General features: G+C 38.8%; 1 protein-coding gene across 2 annotated transcripts in view; it reads right to left on the bottom strand.

The window, feature by feature from the left end:
* Positions 1–639: 639 nt before the first annotated feature.
* Arfrp1 (ADP-ribosylation factor related protein 1) overlaps positions 640–24,457 on the bottom strand; it is a 262,721-nt gene continuing 238,903 nt past the window's right edge. For both annotated transcript variants that reach the window (XM_090381339.1, XM_090381340.1), the window contains exon 9: positions 640–901. The gene's annotated coding sequence lies outside the window, so the exon portion shown is untranslated. The remainder of the gene's footprint in view (positions 902–24,457) is intronic.

Here is a 24,457-nt window from a genome sequence, read left to right as displayed (position 1 = left end):
TCGCTGAATAACTCCTCGCTGAATATGATATATCATTCTCATAGTATTCGTCATTGTTCATGAAATAAGTTCTGGCTTCAGTTAAAGTGAAAACTGTTATGCCATATTTTGCTGCCTTATTAGAAATGTATTGCTGAAATCCACAATGTTCTCAAAATGCAATAATCATTTAATCTCATGTTAAATATTCTTCTGAAGCATGATGAGCAATACGTTTCTAAACAAAGTCATTGAAAATATCTCTGAATTAGGGCTAATTTGTTGATACTTTTGAGTGCTTTTTAAGTCTCAAACCTGAGGCAATGTAAAAGGAAGCCAAATCTTGATAGTGACTTCATCATTTGGACAATTTCAATCCATATTCCATCAGTTGTCCATACATGTTCAGGATTGCAGTGACTGGCTTTGCCCTTTCCACACAATTATGATAATCCTATAATAGTCTTTATTGTTGGCTGAACTTTATATTTAGTTTGAGTATCATATACCAGATTCTATACTTATATGAACATTTGTGTGGGCATGTCTTGAGCATTAAATAAATCTATAAATTCAACAGGGGATAGTAGAATATGTTAGCATTAGCAGAGGCATATGAAGCAAGAAAGCAAGCCAAAAAAAAAAAAAAAACGTTTTTAGCTATATCTTTGATTTCCCAAAGGAGATTAAAGATGATGTGGGAAAGTGCTCTTTTGTATGTTTTTTGTGGACCTTTGTATCAACATTTGCACTCTCACTTATTAGTTTCCTTGCCTTTCCAAGCATTTCGTATCGTGCTCACTTTCAGTAAGACAGTGCTTTCATCATCCTTTCCATTCATCTTTCTTTCCTCCTCACTCTGTTAATCTAATTCTTGGAGAATTTATTGCAATCTCTCTTGTTCTTTTTTGTTATACCACATCTGAAATGATAATACAAATAAAAATTGAATTAGTAAATACACATAATTATATCTGTAACTAAAAAATTTATTTTATAAATAAAGTACTCAATAAAACAAAATATTATTTTAGTATTAGCATTGGCACATGATGCAAGAAAGCAAGCTTGTATAGCATCAGCAAAAAAAAAAAAAAAAACCTTATTTCACCCATCCACTCACTCCAACTGTTTGTCAAGTTCTGCCTTGAATCTATTTAAGCTATCAACTTCTACAACGACAGGTGGAAGTTCGTTCCAGCAATCAACCACCCACTGGCTAAAGGCAAACTTCCGCACATCTATCCTACAACCGTCTTTCCTCAATTTGAATTTATGCCCTCTCAGGCAATTATTCTGAGCAAGAGGAAGAATCCCATCAGCATTGAGCATGCTCAAACCATTCAAGGCTTTATACACCTCAGTCAGATCACCTCGCAGGTGCCTAGTCTCCAGACACTGTAATTTGCAAAACTTAAGCCTTTCTTCGTAAGAGCAACCCTTTGTTTCATTCACTAATCTTGTTGCCAAAGTAAAATAACTTAATTTAATTATAATATATTGAAATTCTACAGAATTCATGTAATTAAATGTAAATTGTTTAAAGATGCCAAGCATAAAATTTAAACTTACCTTTTTCAAAATGAATTTTTATTATGCCATTGATCTGTTGGGTATAAAAGACCCAATTATGCTTTTGGTCACTAATACCATCTGTGACATTACACTATAAATAAGTAATGTGCTATTAAAATAGATTACAGCTCTATGGATGGTATAAGGAAGCATGTACATGTATGCAATAGCATCTTTGAGTAAATCTAAATACTAAAACAGATGGTGGATTAAACATCCTGCCATACCAACTGCAGGTTTATTTACTTAGAAACTGTCAGAAATTTGAATGTGGTTTGTATTCTTTCTACCAAGATGCGTGTGTATTTGTAAATCATAATTTTTTTTATATTTTAGAGGTTTTAACCATCATCATTATTACTCTTACACTTGACTCCTGATAAATGGGCTTAGTAGTGATTAAATTAAAAAAAAAAAAAACTACAGTGCACAATACAACAGCTTTAATTAACTTTTATTGTCCTACAAGAGTGTATTGATAAGTAAACAGGTAATAACATAGTAAATCTTCAGCACACGTAGGAAAGAAATCTTCCTAGTGCGTGAATTAAATTCAAAAGGTATTTTTTCTCTGTGCCTCCTTGACTAGCTACTTTCCATCAACATTTAAAATTTGTGGGTTTTTTTTTTTTTTTTCACCAGTTGCACTACTTTGATATATCAAAAATATGTCACATAATTTGGTGATTGTTGTCCACATATTTCATTATTATTGTAAGGAAAAGTGCTGTGTATAAATACATTTCGAACAAGTGGCAGCTTTGGTTAATTTATCATGCAAAACCTTCCCGCCAGTGTTTACATGGAATTCTGTCCAGCATTGTCACACTTGGACCACCTCTATTGAAAGATAGGCATTGCCTTCAATGGATATGTCTGCCAGGTTCCTGTTTGTTCTATTGGTTACATGTGATTTGTACTTCATGATGAATCACATAATGAATGTTTGAATTAAAGAAACACTGAACATACTGTTCATTAGTATTAAAATGAATTACATTATTCAAAAAATTTAACATGAGATGAACTCTTAAAAAATAAGTAAAGTAATCTGTATATGGTGCTCAATTTCAATAAAAAAAAATAAATAGTACAATATGTAATGTATCAGCTGTTAATCCACAGGATGTGCCAAACAGGAACATCTCTAGTTGCTGGTGACACTGACTTGAACTACACCAGCAAAGCATATGTCCCAGATCAGTGAGGTCTGGGACAAATGCTTTCAGTCTGAAGAGAGGAGAGGAAAAATTTCTATAGGCAGTTCTACAAATCAAGGCCTAATTGCATGATACAGTGTGTGTGTGTGAGTGAATGCAAAGTTTGCTGTTGCTGAAGTTGTCTCCAATTGAATTATGCAACCTTGGCTTTTGCCAGAGTATTCTAGTTGCATTATTGAAACTAGAAACACTATTAGCATTAGCTGGGGCATATGACGGCAAGAAAGCAAGCTTATACAGTATCAGCAAAAAAAAAACCCTTCAAAGTTCACCCATCTGGTCACTCCAAATTTTGGCTAGTTCAGCCTTAAATTAATTTAAGCTAACGTCCACAACAACAGATGGAAGTCTGTTCCAACAATCAACTACCTACTGGCTAAAGGCAAATTTCTGCACATCTATTCTAAACTGTCTTTCCTTAATTTGAATCTTTCCTCCCTCAGGTTCTTAATCTGAGCAAGTGGAAGTGTCCCATCAGCATTGAGTCTGCTCAAACCATTCAAGACCTTATATGCCTCGATCAGATCAGCTCGCAGGTGCCTAGTCTCCTATGCTGCAACTTGCAGAACTTAAGCCTTTCTTTGTAAGTGCACCCCTTTGTTCCTCTCACCAATCTTGCTGCTCTTCTCTGTACCCATTCTAGCAACTCTACATCCTTTCTAAACTGGGGCCTCCAGACCTGTATGCAGTACTCAAGATGTAGCCTGACCATTGCCTTATACAAAGGGATAATCACCTCCTTGTCTCTGCTAGCAAAATTCCTATATTGTATCATTGACAAACCTCCATGACTTGCTCCACAGCCTGTCTGCACTACTCAAAGAACTTCATATCTGACTGCACAATTACCCCAGGTGTTTTTCATTCTCCACCTCCCTGAGTATAGTACCACACCGTTGGTACGTTTCTCTTGGGTTACTGCTACTCATATGCCAGACTTTGCATTTGTCAATGTTCAGTTGCCACTTCTCAGCCATCTGCCTAACTTTTCTAGATCCTGTTGCAGTTGCAAACTTGGGCATTAAGCCTGATATACCTTCATCGATATCATTGATAAATACACAAAACAACAATGGGCCGAGCAGCGAACCCTGGGAGACTCCACTAGTAACATTAGTACATGGAGAGCAGTGTCCATTGATTACCTCTCTCTCTGCCATCTCCCACTCAACCATCCCTTTATTGATTACAGCAACTTGCCCTTAAGGCTGAACCACTCCAATTTGTACAGCAGTCTTCCACTTGCAACAGTATAAAATGCTTTCCTGAAATCCACGTATATGATATCAAAATTATTTTTTGCATCCAGTTCCTTTATGACCACACTGTAATATCCAATCAAATTGGTCAGACAAAAATTCCTCTTAACAAACCCATGCTGTGTCTGAACTATTACTACAGTCTTGTTTAGGTGATCCTGTATGACTTCTTTAACCTGTGACTTCATTATTTTCACTGGAACAGAAGTTAAACTAACGGGTCTATAATTATTTGAGTCACCCTTTGAACCCCCTTTGTGAATTGGGGATACATTTGCACATCTCCAGTCCATGGGGACCTCCCTTGATTCTAAGAATGCTCCCATAATTATGGCTAAGGGTTTGCTTACTTCCCTTGCTGCCTCCTTCAATATAATTTTTATGTTTAACTTCAACAATTTCTCCTCAACTTTGCTCTCAGTTATTTATATCACTTAGCTCCCTGTTTGAGTTTGATAAACTTCTGGCATTCCCCTCCTTGAATAACTCCTCGTGTCTGAATGTAAATGCAAAATACTCATTCAGTTTATCAGCTATGTGAGCAGGATCATCAATAGTCAAACCATCTCTATTAAGTGGACCAATCTGATTCGTCCCCTTCCTTCCTTCCAGAGTTTACATAAGTAAAGAACTCTTTACTGTTCTTCTCTGCATCCTTTGGCAAAGATTTCTCGTAATCTGCCATTGCCTACTGAACCTCCTTTGTGACTTGATTACAGATTAGCTTATATCTGCCGTAGGCTTCTGTGTCGCCTGATAATTTATGTGCATCCCATGCATGTTTCTTCTCTGCCATGAGCCTCATGGCACCTCCGTAGCCAGGTGGGCAGGAGCAGCAGTGCGTAGCACACGCCACTTGATTAGACCTGGGTTCGAGCCCGTGACCACCAAATATGGAGGATGCGGAAAGGTCAGGGAATGACCACCGCATATCCACAGAGCAATATGGCCTTAGTTGCTAATACTCCTAAAAAAACCAAATAACAACAATATGAGCCTCATTAATTCATCTGACATCATTTAGGCCTGAACCTTGAACAGTATTTCTTAGTTGGTATGAAAAGCCTAGTAATCTCCAAGATCAAGTCCCTGATGGCTTCCCATTTAGAATTCACAGTTGGTATGATCACCAGTTGATCCCACTGTATAGAATTTAAAAACTGTCTGAGACCACTGTGGTCACATTTATAAAAACAAATACTATCCCTTTTACCCTTAATGGTAGTTACATCTTTAAGTAAATCCCACATCAATACACTGTGATCACTGTCACCAAGTGGTTCCTTTATCTGCAAATTCTTAATGCATGTATAATCACTGCTGATAATCAGATCAAGGGTATTACTTCCTCGGGTTGCCCCTCAAACATGTTACTGTAGAAAAAAACAATCCTCCAATAAATCCAAATCCACAAGTTCCAGTCAATATCTGGAAAGTTAAATTCCCCTATTAGAATACATTCTGATTTACTGGCCTATTCCATTTCTCTGCACAACTGCTTGCACAACTCTGCATTTCTAATCATCAGAGTCATTAGGCCTATAACACACTCCCACTCTCATTTTTCCCTTCCCAGTGTTTATGTTGCACCAAACAGACTCAACGTTGCACTGTTCGCCAATTATTGTGTGTGATATGTCCACCCACCTATTGTGTGTGATAGATGCATAGAGAAAAAATCAAGTGGAAATTAGTATTTTAATGGACTTCAAGAAAACAGTTATTGTCTTCAAAGAAATTAAATCAGGAGACAAATCAAATACTCAGCTGCCCTCAACACTGCAGCCTCCCCCCTATAACTATGGATTTATGGAGGAATCACCAAAAGCAGAACAAGTTTGTTCCACAGAATAGTTATTTTTGAAGACAGGTGTAACGGGACCAGGGGTATGCCTGTCAGGTATAAAAACCAGTGAAAATTCAGAATGATTATCATTATTTTTTTAGTATTAATAATGGAAAATAATGCAAATAGGCAAAGTCATACAACACAGTCAAAAAAGAAAGGGGGGAAAATACACACCTCATTTGTACTTTCCTATAATAATTTGTCTAAATTAGACAAATTATTAAACAAAATATAACAAGATATTAGGCAAAAAATTTTTGCAACATCAGATGGAAGATTTTTCCCATCAGATAAATACCCCCTCTCTCTCTCTCTCTAAAATTTTTGCATTTACCCTGCTACCATCCTTTTTTAATTGAAATTTATGTCCTTTTATCTGTGTTGTCTGAGAAGGAATAAGGATATCATCAGCATATAGTGTATCTTTAATCCATTTAAAGCATTAAATGCTTCAGATCTCACAAGTGCCTAGTTACAAGTACTACAGTTTGCACAGTTTAAGTCTTTGTGTTTGACTACTTGTGCTGCACCCATTCCAACAGATCCACATCCGTCCTAAAATATGGCTACGAGACATATATGGAGTAATTATAAAAGCAGGATACTCGCCTCCATGTCTCTGCTGGAAAAAATTCCTGTACCTCGTTGACAGAACCCCATTTGCTGTCCTAGCAGTATGCCTGCCCTGCCATGAGTGTGGTACTACCACCAAATTGGTATGTTATTCTGAGATTGCCTCTAACTGTGTACAGTATCTTACAATCATCAAGGTACTCCATAGTAAGCCTCAAATGCCACTTCTCAACCCATATGCATAATTTTTCTAGGTCTTGTTGCAGTCACTGCAGCAAAAAAATTAATAAATAAAATTATAATAATAATCATCACCTCTGTGTCTCTGCAGGAAAAACTTCTGTATTTCATTTTGAGAACCCCATGAACTGTCCCAACATAAAATCACTCCTTTTATAAGGAGTTTAATAAGGAGTCCATTCCAGCAGATATACATCCTTACTATTTAGCCCAGCATAAAATCACTCCTTTTATAAGGAGTGATTTTATGCTGGGCTAAATAGTAAGGATGTATATCTGCTGGAATGGGTGAAGAAAGACATTATTAGACACATCTACACTGTCCAGAAAACTTCATGTCTGACTGCACAATTATCTGCAGGTCCTTTTCACTTTCCACTGCATTGCATGTGATACCACCCAGTTGGTGTTATTCTGAAATTATTGCTACTTAGTCCATCTGTCTAATTTTTGTATGTTTTTTTTGCTGAATCATACCTCGATTCCTGTCACCACCATGCCAACCTTTGTATTACCTGCAAACTTAGACATTAAGCTTGATATGCCTTCTTGTTTGTTTGTTTGTTTTTTTGGTTTTTAGGAGCATAAGCAACTTGGATAAGGCCATATTGCTCCGGCCTTCTTCACTATCATTAGCATTAGCATTAGCAGAGGCATTTGATGCAAGAAAGCAAGCTTATGCAGCATCAGCCAAAAAAAAAAAAAAAAAAAAAAGTAACATAAATAAATAAAAATAACCACTTCCACTTCACCCCTCTGTTCGTTCGAAATACCTGTCCAGCTGAGCCTTAAACTTATTTAGGCTATCAACTTCCACGACAGGGGATGGAAGTCTGTTCCACCCACCAACCACCCGCTGGCTAAAGGCAAATTTCCGCACATCTATCCTACATCTGTCTTTCCTCAATTTGAATTTATGCCCTCTCAGGTGATTTTTCTGAGCTAGAGGAAGAATCCCATCAGCATTGAGCATGCTCAAACCATTCAAGGCTTTGTACACCTCTATCAGATCACCCCGCTGGTGCCTAGTTTCCAGACACTGTAATTTGCAAAACTTAAGCCTTTCTTCGTAAGAGAACCCCTTTGTCCCATTCACCAATCTAGTTGCCCTTCTCTGTACTCGTTCCAGCAGCTCTACATCCTTCCTGAAATGAGGCCTCCAGGCCTGTATACAGTACTCTAGGTGTGGCCTGACCATTGCCTTATACAAGGGAATAATCACCTCCTTATCCCTGCTAGAAAAATTCCTATATATCATTGACAATACACCATGAGCTACTCTCGCAGCTCGTCTGCACTGCTCAGAGAACTTCATATCTGCCTGCACCACCACCCCCAGGTCCCTTTCATTCTCTACCACTGTCAATGTAGTACCACAGAGTTGATACGTTGCTCTGGGGTTGCTGTTTCCCATATGTAGTACTTTACATTTGTCAATGTTAAACTTCATTTGCCACCTCGAAGCCCATCTGCTCAACCTTTCCAAATCCTGTTGCAGCAGCATAGTGTCAGTAGTGTCCTTGACAACCCTGCCAACCTTCGTATCGTCTGCAAACTTGGACATTAAGCCTGATATACCATCATCAATATCATTTATAAATACAGAAAACAATAAAGGCCCCAATACTGAACCCTGAGGGACTCCACTAATAACATTAGTCCACGATGAGCAGTGTCCATTGATTACCACTCTCTGTCTTCTCCCCCTCAGGGGGAGAAGACAGAGAGTGGTAATCAATGGAGTGGTAATTATTAATAAATATTGGGATCAGTATGGACTGATCCCAATATTTATTAAAATTTATCCCAATAAAAATCCCAATAAAAATAAAGTGGTAATCAATGGAGTGGTAATTATTAATAAATATTGGGATCAGTATGGACCCAGTACAAAAATCTAAGGGATTCCACTAATAACATTAGTTCAAGAAGAGCAATGCCCATTATTAACTTCCTTATACCACTCAACCACACTCAACTTCATCCACAGCAGAAACTTGCCTCTAATGACACATTGGTTCAATTTGTACAGCAACTTTTCATGAGGACCAATGTCAAGATTTTTACTGAAATCTAAATGTATAATCCAAATTATTATTTTTTGCATCCACTTCCTTTGTTACTGCATCATAGTATGCAATCAGATTGGTCAGATAAGATCTCCCCTTAACAAATCCACTCGTGATTTGTGTATACCTGCATTCCTAGGGGCGCATTATAGCCTTAGTTGCTAATGCGCCAATAAAATTCAAATCAAATCAAGCATTCCTAGAATGATCATGCAGTACTTTAACCACTGACTCCATTAAATAGAAAGAGAGCAAGAATATTTGCAGATGCTACCGAGGCAGTGTTAGGTGGGTCGGAAAACTGCTAGCTTGGGGGAAGACAAAGATTAATACATTAACAGTAGCCACTGGCAGAGGTGAAAGAGATTCTTGCACTGCTTCTATTGGAATGAGCATAAGCCTGAAAAACAAGATGCAGGGTATTTCAGAGACTGCTGGAAGTCATTGCAGCACAAGTAAACACATGGGTTGTGTTAGGGTAGCTAAGAATAGAAACAGGTGCATGTATACTTGTGTGTACACCAATGTAAGGAGTTTAGTAAATAAATTTGATGAATTTGAGGTATTGCTCAAAACGTCAAAGGCAGATATTGTTGGGATATCAGAGACGTGTCACACAGATATAAGGAATGCAGAACTGGAATTTGGGGAGTCCAACGTCTACAGAAAGGATAGGAATGGAGGAGGGGTTATGCTATTAGTTAAAAAACACATAAAATCCAAGGAAGTGAAGCCAGTCGACATCGATGGACAGGTCAGTGTCGAGTCAGTTTGGTGTGACATACGCATAGGTAAATCAAAATTGAAAGTAGGAGTGTGCTATAGGCCTAATTACTCTGATGAGTATAATAAGATACTGTACAGGGAAATAGTGGGCCAGTACATCAGAGAGTCTTATAATGGGAGATTTTAATTTCCCAGATATTGACTGGAATTTGTGGGTTTATTATTATTATTATTAGCCATATGGTACAAGGAAGCCTGAGGCTTATGCTGCACCAGACAAAAAAAAAAAAAAATTCTCGAGTTACCCCCTGAGAAAGAAAGAAGAGAGAGAGAGAGAGAAAGGGAGAGAGAAGTACAAAGGAATCACCAAGAAAGAGAAGAATGATGATATCCAGCTCAGGACCCTGGGTTTCCCAAGCCCATACTCACCAGATGTAAGCCCCCCGGGGTTGGTCACTCACACACTAGCAAGGCTTTTGTGGATTTATTGGATGATTGTTTTCTACACCAGCATGTTCGGGAGGCAACTAGAGGGAGTAATACTCTTGATCTGATTATCAGTAGTGATTCTTCATGCATGATTCTTCATCCGCACAGAGGTAGCCTGTGCGGACGAAGCTCTTTCACGCTCTTCGAACAGAGAAGTTTTTCCTGATTTATTAGCTTAAGTTGTCATATTAACTTATTTATAGAGTAGCTTTATATTCCTAGTTACGATACTTAGTTTAAAGTTTAACTTAGACAGAGATTTTGTGGGTATTACTTACTAGAAATCGGTAACGGTATCAAGTCCACGTGTTACAAATTGAACGAGAGGTCTTTTTTTTTTTTTAACCAAATTTATTAACCAATTTATTTATTAAGGATTTATAAATAAATTAACCAGGCGATTTATTAACCAATTGTTATATTAAATTATCTTCTATAAGTAGATTATAGACCTAGTCAGGATCCTTAGTTTATTCTAAATTGAGATAGCGTGATTTGGAAGATAATCAATACTTACGAGTCCGTAGAAGTACCGTTCGTGAATTCCCGCCATTTTTACACGATAGCATAAGCTTAGTGTAGTATAGTGCATTAGTATAGTGCATAATATAATATTTTCAATTAATCAGTTCTATTAATCTTGATAAACTTTACAGTAATACCCCGACTTACGCTACCCCGACTTACGCGAACTTGGAGTTACGCGGTTCTTGATTTTTTCGTTTGGCAACGCTGCCGCCCACTATCTTCAAGGTCGTTTTTCATATGTTATCGATATACGGTGCGACGGCGGAGAATGAGAGCGAAAGATGAACAAAATTCAACTTTGCTGCTTTTATGTTTTTTATATCAGTGAAGGGGAAACACATTTCACCATAATAACGTAAAAACCAACACAGTTCCAGCTATCGGTATATCGCAAATGCAATTAGATCGAGTTTACTACCAGTTTATAACAGATTTCACTAGAAGAAACGCAACTGGATTTCTATTGTTTTATGGTAGTAACCCCTAGAAATGTGAGGTGTTAATAGTGTATCTCTGCCTTTATGGTGTTGTTTATTCAGTTGCTACATGCACGCAGCTTTGTTTATGCGTATCAAGCGTACCTCCTCGTTTTGTAATTGTGCTTTATTCCCTAAAAATGAGTAAAATACTTAATTAAAAGGTGTGAAAAGGAAGCGTCCTGGTGAAGACACTGCAGATTCAGAGAGAAAAAGAAAAGCAATTATCGATAAACAGAGGCGGACTGGGTCAAAAATTCTTACCCGGGAAAATTTATAGTGGCCTCATACTATGGTTTATGGCCAAAATCACACTGTCCCACCGGGGTTTCCCCGGCAAGGCTTATGGCCAGTCCGCCTCTGTCGATAGAGAAAAAATATAAAATTGTGAAACGCTTTGAGCGAAATGAAAGACCATGTGATATTGCACGTGCTACAGACCTAAACGAAGCAACGGCGAAAAGCACATGACAATTGCAAACTTGACAGGTTGAAAATTGAAAAGGGCTTAAAAATTTTAGAAAACAGACTCCAACGAAGAATGCGTTATAGCTACAAAGCAAGGAATAAAAAAATTATTACCTTGCTACGAAGAAATTCTGCGTGAAAAAAAGAAGTCTCTGTGTCGTCAGACGAATTTGTTAGATTTTATGAAGCCATTGACATCGAAATAACTTTTTAACGTAAGTCATTTGTTTTTTAATACATATTTTGTATTAATATGTATAAAGAACTGTAATTTTATTAATATTTTTCTTCTAAACTAGTGTTTTTGTTAGTCCTTGGTCCCAATTAAGCAAAATTTATATGTATTTATATGCAAAGTTGTACCCCGACTTACGCGATTTTCGTCGGACCCACCTATCACGTAACTTCGGGGTATTACTGTATTGTCAATTAAATTGTACTTTTAACTCTATATATATATATATATATATATATATATATATATAACGACTTAATCGTAACAAATAACTAATACATAACTATAGTGGTACACGTGATACGGAAGTTATATAAAGGGAACTCGTAGAAAACACTAGATACCGAAAAAATAAATATAGCGTTATAACTGTTTTGGGATATAACTTAAGGATTTAATTTTGTTTTGAAATTTTATTGAATTAAATCGGAATCATGACTCAGACCAGAGCAGCAAAGCAAAAGGCTCAAGCTAATGGGAGTACAGTGGTTCAGGGGAAAACTGGGGGGGGCAGTTGCCCTCTGAATCACAGTCTTTTAAAATGCACTGTTTGCTTGATGCTTGCGGAGCAGTCGGGTCCGGGACATGATACTGCCAAGGGGGATGTCTTTGTATGTGCACGATGTAAGAAGTGCAAGGAAATCAGGCGACAACTCAGCGTTGTTATGGGCCTTTATGAGAGCTTGAAGGACAGGGTGGATGCCGTCGAAGGAAATAAATCGAGGGGCCCATCAAGCTCTCAGCCGCCCACATCAACGCCAGAGCTTGCACTTGGTCATCAGGCAACACAGCGGCAGCCCGCTAGGCAGAATGCGCTGGTCCCACAGGAACTAGTAGTTGTTGGTGACTCTATTGTCAGGGAAGTGGGGAACATGCTTTGGAAAAAGGATAGGTGGAATAGGACCAGGGTATGTCTGCCAGGGGCAAAGGTTGATGTCGTTGTAGAGCGAATATCATCTTTTAAGGGCACAAAAGGTGATATTGTTGTACACGTTGGCACTAATGATATTAAGAGTAGGAGACCGGCGGAATTACTTAACAAGTACAGGTCACTGTTGAAAAAAAGCCGTGAATTAGGGTTGAATTTGAAAGTGTCTGCAATTCTGCCCAGACACGATAGGAGGGAGTATATGATGAGAGCCTTGTCAATCATTTCGGCCCTGCAGGGATTGTGCAAGGCTCAAGGGGTACAATTTTTTTCAGCCTGGACTGTACTTGTTAACAGGAGAGATTGCTTCTACAGGGATGGGATACACTTAAATAGAAAGGGTGCAAGAATTAGCATTAGCATTAATAGAGGCATTTGATGCAGGAAAGCAAGCTTATGCAGCATTAGCCAAAAAAAAAAAAAAAGCAACATAAATAAAAAATAACCACTTCCACTTCACCCCTCTGTTCGTTCGAAATACCTGTCCAGCTGAGCCTTAAACTTATTTAGGCTATCAACTTCCACAATAACGGATGGAAGTCTGTTCCACCTACCAACCACCCGCTGGCTAAAGGCAAATTTCCGCACATCTATCCTACATCTGTCTTTCCTCAATTTGAATTTATGCCCTCTCAGGTGATTATTCTGAGCAAGAGGAAGAATCCCATCAGCATTGAGCATGCTCAAACCATTCAAGGCTTTGTACACCTCTATCAGATCACCTCGCTGGTGCCTAGTTTCCAGACACTGGAATTCGCAAAACTTAAGCTTTTCTTCGTAAGAGCACCCCTTTGTCCCATTCACCAATCTTGTTGAACTTCTCTGTACTCGTTCCAGCAACTCTACATCCTTCTTGAAATGAGGCCTCCAGGCCTGTATACAGTACTCTAGGTGTGGCCTGACCATTGCCTTATACAAGGGAATAATCACCTCCCTATCCCTGCTAGAAAAATTCCTATATATCATTGACAATACACCCTGAGCTACTCTTGCAGCCCGTCTGCACTGCTCAGAGAACTTCATTTCTGCCTGCACAACCACCCCCAGGTCCCTTTCACTCTCTACCACTGTCAGTGTAGTACCACAGAGTTGATACGTTGCTCTGGGGTTGCTGTTTCCCATATGTAAGTGGGACTGTACTTGTTAACAGGAGAGATTGCTTCTACAGGGATGGGATACACTTAAATAGAAAGGGTGCAAGAATTTTTGCTGATGCTGTCGAGGCAGAGTTAGGTGGGTCGGAAAACTGCTAGTTGGGGGAGATACAAGGACTAATAAATTAACAGTAGCCACTGGCAAAGGTGAAAGTGATTCTTGCACTGCTTCTATTGAAATGAGCAGAAGCCAGAAAAACAAGATGCAGGATATTTCAGAGACTGCTGGGAGTCATTGCAGTACAAGTAAACACATGGGTTGTGTTTGGGTAGCCAAGAATAGAAACAGGTGCATGTATACCTGCATGTACACCAATGCTAGGAGTTTGGTAAATAAATTTGATGAATTTGAGGTATTGCTCAAAACATCAAAGGCAGATATTGTTGGGATATCAGAGACGTGGTGTCACACAGATATAAGGGATGCGGAACTGGAATTTGGGGAATACAATGTGTATAGAAAGGATAGACAGGACAGGAGGGGAGGAGAGGTTATGCTATTGGTTAAGAAACACAAAGTCCAAGGAACTGAAGCCAGTCGACATCGATGGACAGGGCAGTGTCGAGTCAGTTTGGTGTGACATAAGCATAGGGAAATCAAAATTGAGAGTAGGAGTGTGCTATAGGCCTAATGACTCTGATGAGTATAATAAGATATTGTACAGGGAAATAGAGTGGGCCAGTAAATCAGAGAGTCTTATAATGGGGGATTTTAATTTCCCAGATATTGACTGGAATTTGTGGGTTGGTCACTCACACACTAGCACGGCTTTTGTGGATTTATTGGATGATTGTTTTCTACATAGCATGTTCGTGAGGCAACAAGATGGAGCAATACTCTTGATCTGATTATCAGTAGTGATTCTTCATGCATTAAGAATCTGCAGATAAATGAACCACTAGGTGGCAGTGATCACAGTGTGTTGAAGTGGGATTTACTCAAGGAGGTAACTACCATCAGAAGTAAAGGGAAGGGTTTTTGTTTTCATAAAGGCGACTATGATGGTCTGAGACAGTATTTAAATTCTATACAGTGGGACCAACTGATGATGTTACCAACAGCAAACTCGAAATGGGAAGCATTGAAGGAACTAATCTTGGAGGCTACCAGGGTTTACATACCAACTAAGAAATATTGTTCAAGGTTTAGGCCTAAATGGTTGTCAGATGAACTAATGAGACATGTGGCAGAGAAGAAAAATGCATGGGATACATACAAATTAATGGGTGACATGGAAGCCTATGATAGATATAAGTTGGCCTGTAACCAAGTCACAATGGAGATTAAACAGGCAAAGGCAGACTACGAAAAATCCTTGGCAAAGGATGCAAAGAAAAACAGAAAAGAGTTCTTTACCTATTTAAACTCAAGAAGGAAAGGGATGAATCAGATTGGTCCACTGGATATCGTTGGTTCAACAGTTGAGGATCCTGCTCAGGTGGCTAACAATCTAAACGAGTATTTTGCATCTACATTCACGCATGAGGAGTTATTCAGGAAAGAGAATGATGCAGGTAAAGTAAACATTGGCAGTGAGCTGGATAATTTTGTAATAACTGAGAGAAAAGTGGAGGAGAGATTGTTGAGGATAAACATAAAAAACACAAAACCTGACCAATCAAATTGGTCAGGTTTTGCCTGACCAATTTGATTGCATACTATGATGCAGTCACAAAAGAACTGGATGCAGGGAATAACTTTGATATTATATATTTGGATCTTAGAAAGGCTTTTGATACTGTTGCACATGGAAGACTGCTGCACAAATTTGAGCAGTGTGGCATTGGAGGCAAATTGCTGCTATGGATAAGGGGATGGTTGAGTGGCAGAAGACAGAGTGGTAATCAATGTACACTGCTCAACGTGGACTAATGTTATTAGTGGAGTTCCTCAGGGTTCAGTGTTGGGTCCATTGTTGTTTTCGGTGTTTATGAATGATATTGATGATGGGATATCAAGTTTAATGTCCAAGTTTGCAGATGATACAAAGGTTGGCAGGGTTGTTAAGGACACCACTGACGCTATGCTGCTGCAACAGGATCTGGAAAGGTTGAACAGATGGGCTGAGAGGTGGCAAATGAAGTTTAACATTGACAAATGTAAAGTACTACATATGGGAAACAGTAAACCTAGAGCAATGTATCAACTCTGCGGTACTACACTGACAATGAAAAAATACCTGGGGGTAATTGTGCAGGCAGATATGAAGTCCTCTGAGCAGTGCAGACAAGCTGCAAGAGTAGCTCATGGTGTCTTGTCAATGATATACAGGAATTTTTCTAGCAGGGATAAGGCACCTTGCCATCCACTTTCCATTTTGAGAAACCTTGTCCTGCTCAATCAGCTTCAACTTCTCGAAAATCTGCTACCAATTCCTTAAATGCCGATCTTCAGGTAATTCTCCAGTGAGGCAAAGACAACTTAGTTGATTTCAACCCTTCTAAAACTTAGTCTTGTCTTATATCTCGCAAAAAGGATTCTTCTGCTCCTATGCTTAACTTTAGTGACACTCCAATTTCTAGGCAAAATGATATATCTCTTTTGGGGATTACCCTGACTTCTAATCTCTCTTGGCACAAGCACATTACAAATATTGCTTCTTATTCATCTAAAAAACTTGGTTTTCTCTTTCGCTCTGGGCGTTACTTTTCTTCCAAAGAGCTGCTCACTCTGTATAAATCGCAAATCCACCCTTCCATGGAATATTATTCCCTCATCTGGGGTGGTGCCTGCAAAACATCTCTCAGGCTTCTTGATTCCATTCAGAAGAGGGCAGTTAGGTTAATTAATGATTCATCTCTAACAGAGTCTCTCCACTCGCTTTCTCATAGACGTACTGTTTCTGCTGCATGCCTCTTCTATAGATACTTCCATGGCACTGTTCTTCTGAATTGGCTTCTATAATTCCCGCTCTCTCCTTCAAAACAGCCCGAACACGTGCCGCAACGAGCCAACATGCATTTATTGTCCAACTTCAAATCCACAGAACCAACTTTTCATCTTCCTCATTTATTCATTCAACTGCCGTTTTCTGGAACAACCTTCCTTCATACGTATTTCCTGAATATTACAATCTACAGAAGTTCAAGTCCAATGTCAACAAATATCTTCTTTCGTCTTCTCAACCTCCAACCCAAGCACGGTACTACGTACTATAGGTTCTAATACCTCTCGTGTTTGGGGTTCACATAAAAAAAAAAAAAGAAATCCCCAAAAGAGATACATCATTTTGCCTAGAAATCGGAGTGTCACTAAAGATAAGCATAGGAGTAGAAGAATCCTTTTTGCGAGATATAAGACAATACTGAGTTTTAGAAGGGTTGAAATCAACTAAGTTGTCTTTCCACCACTGGAGAATTACCTGAAGATCGGCATTTAAGGAATTGGTAGCAGATTTTCGAGAAGTTGAAGCTGATTGAGCAGGACAAGGTTTCTCAAAATGGAAAGTGGAATGCAATGTGCTATCATCAGCAAAACTATGGATTGTATTTACAGTCAATGGAAGAAAGTCATTAATATACTAGAGGAAAAGAGTGGGGGAAAGAACTGAACCTTTGGGGGACACCGGCATTAGTGGAGAAGTTAGACAGAGAGCCATCTGCCATCACTCTCAGTGAGCAATCAGAGAGAAAACTGTATAACCAATCACTAAAAACAGTTGGCAAACCATAAGATTGAAGCTTGTTTAGAAGACCTTTATGCCAAACATGATCAAAAGCCTTTGAGATGTCAAGAGCAACTTCTTGTGTTTCACCGAACCTTTCCATTGAATTAGTCCATAAATGGGTAACAAGCCAGAATATCACCAGTGGATCGACACTGACGGAATCCATACTGGCGATCGTTGATCGGATGGAAGGTTTCTAGGTAGTTTAAGAGTTGGCGGTTAATTAATTTCTCCATTACTTTAGAAAGAGTAGAAGTAATTGCAATGGGACGATAAGTGGATGGGAGGGATTTGTCACCCTTTTTAGGAACTGGCTGGATATGAGCAAATTTCCAAGCAGAAGGAAAAACACCTTTGGAATAAGAAAGTGAAAAAAGCTGGCAAAAGACAGGAGTAAGTTCAGGAGCACAGGTTTTGAGAACAAGTGGAGAAATAACATCAGGACCTGGAGCTTTCTTAGCATCAAGATTCATCAAAATCCTTGTGATATCCTTTTGATGGAAGACCACAGGAGGCATTGAATGGAGCGTGTTGGGAATGGTGGGAGGTGTTTTACCAAGTTGATTAATACATGATCTAGAAGAAAAATGGGATGCTAGCAGGTCAGCTTTATCCTTGGCTGAAGCGACAAGAGAACGATATCTGATTTGGACAGAGATGGGAGCAGAGATGGGCAAAAGTTGCGGCCAATAGCTTTGGCAAGAGACCAGAATGCTCGGCTACCATTAGGGAAAGAAGCAAGTTTTCTACTCATAGCCTGTTCAAACTCTAGTTTGGACATTAATAACTGCTTTACAATTGTTGCCAGCTTTGGTGTAGGCAGAAAATGAAACTGCAGAATTAGAAACAAGCCAATTACGATATGCAACATTCTTCTCTTTAACAGCCTTACCACATTTATTGGAAAACCAAGGTTTAGATAAAGGACGAGATTTTAAAATGGAGTGTGGGATAAAGGATTCCATTCCTGCAAGAATAATTTCACTGACACCATCTGAGCAAATGTTCACATCATCATCAGAAGTGTCGCAGGTCATACCATTTTGCATTCTTGTAATGCCAAACAACATGAGTTTGGAATAGCCATGAGATAAAGGTTCCATTGGAGAAGAAGAAGAAGAAAAGGTTCTATGCTTCAGATCACCAAGTTGTGATCTGAAGTGCGTAAAGCACCTCTCACTTCGACCGTGTAGTTAGAAGGGTTGTAGGTGAGAAAAAGATCAAGCGCATTGGCTGTATGATTTAACCGGTATTCTTGTAGGTAACTGAACAATCTGTGCTAGGTCATTAGTAATTGCAAAAGCCTAAGCATCTCGACCTGCTGGGTCCGTGTGACTAGAAAATGGAAGCCAGCTGGAGTTGTGAACATTAAAATCACCAAGGAAAATTCCCTCACTGTTAGGAAAGTTGGACTGGAGAAAGTCAAGTTGCAAAGAGACGAAGTCAAAGAGCTCTAAGTGATTAGTGGAATTGGGAGAACGGTAGAGACAACAGATGAATTTAACACAATGAGGTAGAGAGATTTTAAGTCAGAGAAGATCAAAGTGAGGAGATTCCAAATTCCTAAGTCTCTGACAGGGAATATCAGAACAGACATGCACAAGTACCACCTTTGAGACTAAAGGAATCAAACAGCGAATAATTTGGGCATCTGAGATGAGCAGTAGTTGAATCAACTGATAACTGAGATTCAGTCAGAAAAAGTACATGGGGTTTGGAAGACTGCAAGTGGAAATGGACATCATTGAGATTAGAATTGAGACCATGTATATATTTGTGAAATGAATTAGGAAGTGCTTGGGAGGTTTAGATCTCTTCGCAGATAAGCTTGCTCTATTAGTTTGACAATTCATGGTGTATTCAATAGTAAGAAAAGTGGGTGGGACATGCTGTATGAAGTAATGAAATTTTTTGATATGGCATACACGAGGTAAGAATATATCCAGATCCTGGACATGACGTGGCCTCGACAATGCTCCCCGCATACACCCTACTCGGACTCCTTTCAGTCACTATCTGGGAGAGTAGAGGTAGCAAGATTATACACTAGCTGATCCGGAAGTCTCCAAGAGAGTTACCAATAGGTTCGGTCCGGTGTACTAAATAGCGGCCGACCTGCGAGCACCGTTTTAGAACTGTACCCTCGAAATGTAAGGAATATTGGATCTCGCCACGATGTTCATCATAACCTCAAAAGTCATCAATCATACTGCATGATGGAAGAGATAGGGAAGGATTGACCGGAACTTAACTCTAGGGAGCTAAGTTCCGGTCAACCTGGTAACATAGAGGGGTGGCGTTCCTCCATGTGGTGTAGGCGCCACACCTCGACCCCTGCTTACGTTGGTTCACACCTGGGTGGTCACTCACCATGTACTTTAGCATTAGTAGAGGTATTTGATGCAAGAAAGCAAGCTTATGCAGCATCAGCCAAAAAAAAAAAAAACCACTTCCACTTCACCCCTCTGTTCGTTCAAAATATCTGTCCAGCTGAGCCTTAAACTTATTTAGGCTATCAACTTCCATGACAAGGGATGGAAGTCTGTTCCACCAACCAACCAACCACCCGCTGGCTAAAGGCAAATTTCCGCACGTCTATCCTACATCTGTCTTTCCTCAATTTGAATTTATGGCCTCTCAGGTGATTATTATTCTCAGCGAGAGGAAGAATCCCATCAGCACTGAGCATGCTCAAACCATTCAAGGCTTTATACACCTCTATCAGATCACCTCGCTGGTGCCTAGTCTCCAGACACTGTAATTTGCAAAACTTAAGCCTTTCTTTTAAGAGCACCCCCTTTGTTCCATTCACTAATCTTGTTGCCCTTCTCTGTACTCGTTCCAGCAGCTCTACATCCTTCTTGAAATGAGGCCTCCAGACCTGTACACAATACTCTAGGTGTGGCCTGCTGACCATTGCCTTATACAAGGGAATAATCACCTCCTTATCCCTGCTAGAAAAATTCCTATATATCATTGACAATACACCATGAGCTACTCTTGCAGCCCATCTGCACTGTTCAGAGAACTTTATATCTGCCTGCACAACCACCTCCAGGTCCCTTTCATTCTCTACCACTGTCAGTATAGTACCACAAAGTTGATACGTTGCTCTGGGGTTGCTGTTTCCCATGTGTAGTACTTTACATTTGTCAATGTTAAACTTCATTTGCCACCTCTCAGCCCATCTGCTCAACCTTTCCAGATCCTGTTGCAGCAGCAGCATAGTGTCAGTAGCGTCCTTGACAACCCTGCCTACCATTGTATCGTTACTTGTGCATGGAGGTTATACCCAGAATTACTACCCATCATCGTTATACCCACCATCGTGAAGGTGCAAGCAGAGGATTTGGCTGTCACAGACTGTTCATACTTTGCCGAAATTGGGTCCACTTGACTTGAGTGTCACCCAAATATCAGTTCCATCTGCGTTTTAGACTCCCAGGTAGCAAGTACAGCTTGTCTGGCATATCTGAGAGAATGTCTGTGACAACCACAAGGACCAAAAGGACTTGCTAAACTTCTGGTATCCTCATCCCTAAGAAATTCTTGAAAACAATATTTTGATTCGTTAGTTAAGATATAAAGTGATATTGAAAGCAATCTGCAGTTTCGAGATGAACTTGAATATATTTTGGAATTTTGTGAAGGAACGACAGGGATCTTGTAGTTCATGTTGAGAGCCATATAACTCAGTTAAGCACTGCAACATTGCAAAAGATAATTGGGGTAGAATTTCTCTCAGAATGTTTTGGGTTTGTTAACTGAGGACTTATTATAAAAGTAGATATGCTTGAACTGATGTTCAAGGGCTTTTTTTTATTTTATTTTTTTGAATAAAAAAGTGAAAAAAGGTGGCAAAGAACAGGAGTAGGTTCAGGAGCACAGGTTTTGAGAACAAGTGGAGAAATACCATCAGGACCTGAAACTTTTTTGGCATTGAGATTTGTCAAATCTCAATGCCAAAAAGCACATCCTTAGCACATCCTTTTGGCGGGAGACCACAAGCATTGAATGGAGCATGCTGGGAATGGCTGGAGATGTTTTACCAAGATCATTAATACTTGAGTTGGAAGGAAAATGGGATGCTAGAAGTCAGCTTTATCCTTGGCGGAAGTGACAACAGAACCATGTGGTTTTGACAGAGATGTGAGCAGAGATGGGCAAAAGTTGCGGCCAATAGCTGTGGCAAGAGACCAGAATGCTCGGCTACCATTAGGGCAAGAAGCAAGTTTTCTACTCTTAGCGAGAGAGTAGGCGCCTCCGTAGCCAGGTGGGAAGGAGCAGCAGTGCATAGCACATGCTACTTGATTAGACCGGGGTTCGAGCCCATCACCACCAAATATGGAGAATGCGGAAAGGTCAAGGGAATGACCACCGCATATCCCGGAGCAATATGGCCTTAGTTGCTAATGCTCCTAAAAACCAAATAACATCTACTCTTAGCCTGTTCAAAATCTAGTTTGGACTGATTAATGACTGCCGACCAGGCTAGCCAGGTGGGTAAAGTGCCTGCCTGGCAACGCAAAGTTCCTGGGTTCGAATTCCGCCTTGGGCTTGGATCAGAGTAAAATTCAAAAACTTTGGGAGGTGCATTATGACCACAGAAGCTGAAACACCAACAACTAACAAAAAAAAAAAAAAAAAGATTAATGACTGAAGAATTGGAAACAAACCAATTATGATATGCAACGTTCTTCTCTGGAACAGCCTTAGCACATTTATTGGAAAATCAAGGTTTAGATCAGGGGTCCGCAATCTTTTTCATTGGAGGGCCACAGAAAATTCATAACAAATGGGGGGCCAGAGTCGATGCAACTTTGATGACTAAACACACTAACCAAAAAACGCACTTTTAGCGACTTCACCAGGTCAAACGAAGTGTACAAGATAGAAAAACTATAAAAAATTATAAACAAGGGATATTTATTGTAAATAAAGACAGATACATTAAAAATCACAGTTTTTATTATTATAATCACATTTGATATTACAGAAATAGCAAATCAATGAGATGTTTGTAGTTGTTTTGGTTTAGCAATAATTGAAATGATAGGTTTAATAGTAGAAGTTCCCAATCTTAAAAAGTCTTGCAAATGTTCATCTGTCATTCTTGATCAATGTTTGGATTTTATATATTTCATTTTTGAATATAGGTTCACATAGGTAAGTGCTACCAAAAATAGAAATTATTCTTCTTGCTAATTTTATTAATTCTGGAAATTCGTTTTCTGTCAAAGTTTTATAAAAGTTAATTAATGTTTCATTTTTCAATAATGTTTTCAGGTTTTTCTACCGACAACATTGTCGGTAGAAAAATCACAATTAGGCATATTATTATATAAACTTTCACAACACAAAAAAATGGGAAAAATTATTTTGTTCAATTTGATTTTTAAATAATTCTAATTTTGTCTGGAATGCTTTAATATTGTAGAACACGTCATTTACAAGTGGATCGCGACTTTGAAGTTTTTTATTCAATGTATTCAAATGTTCACAAATATCTGTTAAAAATGCAAGTTCCCATAACCATTTAGAGTCTGTTAATTCTGAGACTGGTTTTAATTTTTCGTTCACGAATATGTCTATTTCGGTTCTGAGTTGAAAAAATCTTTTTAAGCGTTTTCATCCATAAACACAAACTGGGGGGGTAATGTGACCTCGGAACAGATGCACATGGGATTACCGCAACTCAACCATCGCACCTCCATATGATACAAATCACCATATTCGCTTTCGATTTTCTCCAAGAAAATTTTAAACTGACGATGGTTCAGGCCATTTTTGCATATAAAATTCACAATGCTAATTATAGTCGAGATGATTGAGTTCGAAGACCAAAATTTACCACACAATGAAATTGCATAGGTCTTTCGATGTTTTTGGAATCAAAATATTTATTAACATGGCCAATGAAACCAATATTTTTTCCAACCATATTCTTTGCACCATCGGTCGTAATTGCTGTCAACAATTCCCAATCAAGCTGCAGGTCTTCAAACACTTTTGATAAACTATAAAATATGTTTTCACCAGAGGTTCTATTCTTCGAGCTTTCAAGTACAGCCAGTTCTTCTGTGACTTCAAAATTTTGATTTATACTGCGTATGTAAGTACTCAACTGTTCCTTGTTGGTAATATCTTCACTTTCATCAATTGCAATCAAAAAATTTACAAAATCTGTAACTTTTTGTTTCAGCTGATCTTTAACATTAGCAGACAAGTCTTCGATTCTTCTTGCTAAAGTTGACGCTGATAAACTTATGCAGTGAAGTGCTTAATTTGATCACGGCATATTTCTTCTGCAATTGATAGGCACACTCTTTTCACAAACTCGCCATCAGTAAAAGTCCTCCCTTCAGCAATGATTTGAGATGCTCGCAAACTAGCTCTAATTAAATTTAAATTCTGATTAGTGAAACAAGTCATCTGTTGTTGTTGCCTCTTGAAATCAAAGCCTCAGCTCTTGTAATTTCTTGTTTCGCAACTCTCTTTGAAGTTTATCGTAAGTTGAAGCATGTTTTGCCATATAATGCTGTTTCAAATTATATTCTTTCAACACAGAAACTGCTTACATATAAGGCATGTACATCGGTTATTCTCCCTTATAAAAAAGTAATTAATCGACCAAAGTTCACTGAAGACACGACATTCGGAATCAATTTTTCTTTTCCATGACATCTTGATTTGCTAAAAATAAATTAAAAATAATATGCATTTATACAAATAACACTAATAAATTGTTGCGCATGATAATTGGTGCAGCGGCCCGACGACTACAGTCTGAATGAGAATAGCTGACCAGGAGAAAGATTAATACGCGTACTCGTCTTTACATTGCAAACTGCAAAGAACGCATTGAATACAATTCTTTCACTAATACTTGATTAATATTTAGATTAGTGTTTAGCAATTGTTTTAATAGTCGCTTATATTAACTTTACTACTTCACTTTATGATAACTTGTGTTTGCCAGAAATACTCGAGGCTATAAACTTATAGCCTTGGGCACTCGCAC

This window comes from Mastigoproctus giganteus, chromosome 9 (assembly GCF_048544385.1).
Source record: "Mastigoproctus giganteus isolate SK-2022 chromosome 9, ASM4854438v1, whole genome shotgun sequence".
NCBI lineage: Eukaryota > Metazoa > Arthropoda > Arachnida > Uropygi > Thelyphonidae > Mastigoproctus > Mastigoproctus giganteus.
This window is presented reverse-complemented; position numbering and strand designations above follow the sequence as displayed.